Source organism: Octopus bimaculoides, chromosome 24, assembly GCF_001194135.2.
Source record: "Octopus bimaculoides isolate UCB-OBI-ISO-001 chromosome 24, ASM119413v2, whole genome shotgun sequence".
Classification (NCBI taxonomy): Eukaryota; Metazoa; Mollusca; class Cephalopoda; order Octopoda; family Octopodidae; genus Octopus; species Octopus bimaculoides.
In genome coordinates this window covers 16,352,995-16,358,242 of record NC_069004.1, presented here as the reverse complement: position 1 = coordinate 16,358,242, position 5,248 = coordinate 16,352,995, and the positions used below count along the sequence as shown (strand labels likewise).

Here is a 5,248-nt window from a genome sequence, read left to right as displayed (position 1 = left end):
TATATTAATAGATCCAACTTAATTTTCTGTATCATTTGTACTCTGTGTAAGTTGGATCTATTAATATAAATATCTATATATATTTATACTTAAATATTCATTGTCTGAAAGTCTTCACTTTTTGCTTCCTCTTGTTTTGCATGTGTACACACACACACACATATATTGTATTTCATACCCAAACTGTTATATCTAATGTATCTAATTTGCTTATCCGCATATATTGCCTCTCTCTTTGTATGTATATATATATATATATATATATATATATATACATATTACATATATGCTCATATGTGTGTGCATGTGTTGGAGGGCTGCACCTCTGAATAAGGATTGATAAAGTATAGAGAGGAACCTCTAATCCTCCTGCAATGGGACAAACATACTTGTACTGGTGGTACAGTAAAATGTACTGAGTTTCCAAAGTAAACCTTGCATGACAATGACATTAGTTAGTTTTCTCTGTTTCAGTGTGTGCAAGATGATTTGGCCTGCAACAATTGACAACCTGTCCAGCATGGAAAAACTGTTGTAATATTATTATGGTAATGATGCTGGAACTGATGACAGTGATGAAAGTTTGAAAGAGAATAAAGCTGGTAATTACTAACCTCTGAAATGCTTTCACTATGTTAGTAGTAAAATAATATCCTGCAAAAAAAGAAAAGAAAAAAATCAATGCTTTGACAGTAAACAAGCAAAATACAGAAACATTGTAATTTTAACTATTACAATAACAGGAAGAGCAGCAACAACAATAGCAGGGGCAGCAGCAAGAACTATGGTGAGTGGTGGCACTGCTGTTGCTGCTGCTAAATCTACTTCCTCTCTGCTTACATCAATAAGAAAGGTCGACATAACACCATCTTATAATAATTATGCTTGTGATTACATTACTTAGCCCATTGGTAACACTTTCATGTGATTAGAGAAAAAGAAGGAGAAAGAAAAAGTGGGAACGAGAAGTGTCCATGACATGGTAGGGAGAACATAATATTTATTACGTAGTTAAAAAAGTTAGTTGAAGGTAGTGATATAGAGTAGAGTTAGGAATATAATTTTAGCAGAGGGGTGATGTTCTGATGGTGAGATTAGAGAGAGAGAGGGGCAATTGTTAGTGTATAGTGAAAAGTAATTTTTTTTAAACTGAACTAAGTGTTTTATACCACCTATCACTTAATGCATGTTCATCCCAAACTTGCCCTTCATTTTAGAAAGAAGCCATTTTCCCATCTGCCTGTCACTATGCAATGACTATTAATAAATCACAAAGGCAGACATATGATAAAGTGGGGCTGTTCTTGTCTGAACTTGTATTCAGCCATGTTGCATTCTCAAGGGCTATATGTTGCATTCTCAAGGGCTTGCAAATTATCTGATGTGAGAGTTAAAGTTATCAATACTGACAAACAAGGGAAAAGAAGAGTGAGAACTAACACGAAGAACAAAGTCTGCAAAGAAGTATTGGATTGAAAGATGTATGCAAACTGAAATGTGTATTGGCTCTGACCCATTACCTTGGCTTATAAGTTACCAACGATGAAGTTTTCAGAGTATGCCATGTTGCATTAAATTTTAACTCCTGTGAAATTGTGACCCCTATATTTTACATATAAAATAATTTTTTTTAACTATAAAATTTTCGTCTTCTAGATATGAAATTGTGACTATGTAAATTTTAAAATGTAATTTTTTCTGTTTATGGAAAAAATGGGAAAATATGAGTGAATATGTATTTCATGAGTGATGTGTATTAAATCTATAAAATTGGGCAGGAAGGGCATCCAGCTGTAGAAACTCTGCCAAATTTAGATTGGAGCCTGGTGTTGCCATCTGGTTTCACCAGTCCTCAGTCAAATCGTCCAACCCATGCTAGCATGGAAAGCGGACGTTAAACGATGATGATGATGATGATGAAAAAGCATATTCCAATTTCCATCATTTTTCAATGATTAGCATATGAGCGACTATCTTTTGATATAAACACAACATAGGCTTTTTTGGATAAAGTTTTCAGGAGTAACCTAGTAGGTTCACCATTAATTCTGTGGAATATTCATGGGTCTCACTAGTATCAATTATTTGTGTCTTGATCCTGTATTATTCCAAATACTGAACCCAATATCCCCATGGCTGTCTTAACTGTTTCTGCTTTTAGCCAAATTTACTTGGGTCTACTTCTGTCTGTGGAATTAAGAAGTTTGTTTCACAACTATGTATTTTGGGCTCAATCCCACAGTGAAACATTTTGTCTTCCAATATAGCTTTGGATCAACTAAAGTGTTGAATTTTATTTAATAGATGGAAACTGTGTAGGACTGTTTTTGCTGTTGGTTGACACAATCTATTGCTCTGTTTAACATCATCACTTCACCCTGGGTCCATCTTAAGAATAACTTCCTCAATTTATCCTGCTCAATTTATCATGGACACTGTTCTTTCTCCTCTGACTAAACCACTAAAAAAAATCTATCACTTTGTGTCAAAGAAGAAGCCTTTATATAGTCATTTGACTTGCTAAAAATAGCTAACAAATCTGCTTCAAATTATACTCTACTAGCTTAAAAAAAAAGGAAGGAGACATGGAATAACATGCCTGTAAAAATGATGGACGGTCACAGCTAGAACATCTATGATGAAACATTTTCTTGATCCGGGCTGATCTGGGGCTAAACAGCAACAAGCATTATCTTTTAACCTCTTCATCTTCCATTCATCATTAATTCTGTCAACTACTGGCCTGTCTCTTGCATAAACTGGTCACTTACACATAATCTTTGATATAAATTTATGCTGAATATCCAATTTTACCTTTTCTGTAGAAGAGGTATAGTTCTGTCTCTCTAAAAGAGGTTCTGTAGAGCCTCTACATTCACTATATATAGCATCTAGAATAACACTTTTTCATCCATCCATCCATCCATCCATCCATCCATCCATCCATCCATCCACACATATATATATATATGTGTGTGACCGTGTGCGCATCGTTGGCAATTTTCTTTCTCTGTCTTCCCTTTTTTGGACTTTTCCTATATTTCTGATGAAGAGCTCCACTCAAAAATTGGAATCCTCTTTTCTTTTCTTTCCTTTCCTGAGCGTCCAATAACACTGTACTTATTCCACGTCCTCACATTGTTGTTTTTTCATGTTTCTTCCTGCTTGTTCATGTTTAGATTGACTATATATATATATATATATCATTCAGTTACAAGTCTTTGGTAGGTCAACACTTGTTCAATGTATATTTTGTGGCAAGAGTGACAAGGAAGTTGTTTAGTTCGGTAGAACAAATGTAGAGTATTTTTATTTGAGAGCACTGTTTTTCACAATAATGGTTCACATTTTTCACGGATATATATCAGCAAAAGATATATAGATACATATATTTATAGACACGTGTACAATGAGCTTCCTCAGTTTCCAGTAATCAAATCCAACATCATCTGTCTGGGGTTACTGTGTAAGACAGTTTGCCCAGTGGAACTGAACCTGAAAGTATATGATTCTGAAGCAAACTTCTTAACCAGAATATTATAAAAAACTCTTTAATGCCAATATAACAACAAATTTCCAAATTTTTCATACCATTTATTTTGAACCTTTCTAATTAAGATCTCTTATTTATTACTCCACGGATCAATTTAGCTTGGAGTGTTTACAATGCTGAACTCAGCAGTGTAAATTTGATATTCAAAATTAAGTAATATCTTCTTTATCTAAGTTTTCATATCAATTTTTACACTGACTGAGTCACATGATTTATGGGGGGGGGGGAGTATAATCAGTGAAATCACCTCCCACTATTTAACTGATATTTTATTTTATCAGCCCCAGCAGAATGAAAGGCAAATTTTACCTCCACATGACTTTCACTCATCATCATCATCATCATCATCGTTTAACGTCCGCTTTCCATGCTAGCATGGGTTGGACGATTTGACTGAGGACTGGTGCAACCGGATGGCTACACCAGGCAATGTAACTGACATGCTAATAAATCTGACAATCCTATATTACTGACTTTCAAAATCCAGCACAAAATATATTTGATACCAGTAAGATGGTTTACAGTTGACTGGGTAATTATTGGGATTTTTGAACAATGAAAGTGAAAGGTGGAGTCAATCATTATTAAGTATATCCATGACGTGTTTAACTAACTACTGCATATCTTATTGCAGTTTGTAACTCCAGGTCAAAACTGAATGACCAAATTTATGATTAAAGGCGTTCCAACTCCTACCATCCCATTGTATTTTCAGACATTGTATTCAGAAATCATTATCCCATATATTTTTAAGGTGGTAAGTATTGATTTGAGGGAGATTTGGCTGCTATTTCCAAAAGATTGAGCAAGTATAGTGTCCTTTACTGGTTCAACTGAATATCTTTGTAGTTCTCTCTCGTCAACATAAACTGACCCCACACTAAAAAATACTACAACATATTTCATACTGAACTACATCAACCCTCATCTTGTTGTCCGAATGTTGCTGGTTTGTCTGTACTCTAAAGCAGAATAACACTTCTAAATACCAAAACAACAACATCCATAATTACACTAGATTATGAGCTGCTGCACAATTCTGAAGGAATTAGGTCCACTTTAACTCTGCTTTGACCATTACCACAACTTTTAATCAGACTAAATGTCAAAAAAGATATATCCTAGCTATGTGCTGCATAGCTCCAGGCCATGTTGTATAATATAATGAAGACTACAGTTAGCTAGAACACTACTAAAAGTGACCAGAGAGGAAGCAATCTTTCAACAAGTAATTACTAATTATATTAATCACTTCTCTTTCTGTGTTTGGTTTTTATGTTAGATTTCTCAAATGTTGTTTAGCTCCAGGTCAGCTTTGATTGAGTGCAGCAGTGGTCAAAAATATTTCAGCTATGTCATCCTGTCAATTTTTCAAAGTACAGTATGTCATGGACTATAATATCCTATGAGTGCTTTTTTTCAAGATAGTATGTTGTTTGAAGGAGATTTGGCTGCTATTTGTAGCAGATTGAACAACCATGTAGAGGCTAACTTGTTGCTTAGACAATTCAACACAAATCAAGCAGGCCTATAATTAGAAACTATGTCAAACCTCAGCACAGCCCTCTGGCTTGTTAATTCATATCAAACCATCAACCTATGCCAGCATGATAAAATAGGGCTTGTGAGTAAGGGCACACACACACACACACACACACACACACACATATATATATATATATATATATATATATA

At 34.5% G+C, this 5,248-nt stretch overlaps 1 protein-coding gene across 5 annotated transcripts in view; it reads right to left on the bottom strand.

The window, feature by feature from the left end:
• Positions 1–5,248, bottom strand: part of LOC106869828 (nuclear receptor coactivator 3) — a 485,654-nt gene that overhangs the window by 285,584 nt on the left and 194,822 nt on the right. For all 5 annotated transcript variants that reach the window (XM_052976409.1, XM_052976410.1, XM_052976406.1 and 2 more), the window contains exon 3: positions 615–654. The gene's annotated coding sequence lies outside the window, so the exon portion shown is untranslated. The remainder of the gene's footprint in view (positions 1–614; positions 655–5,248) is intronic.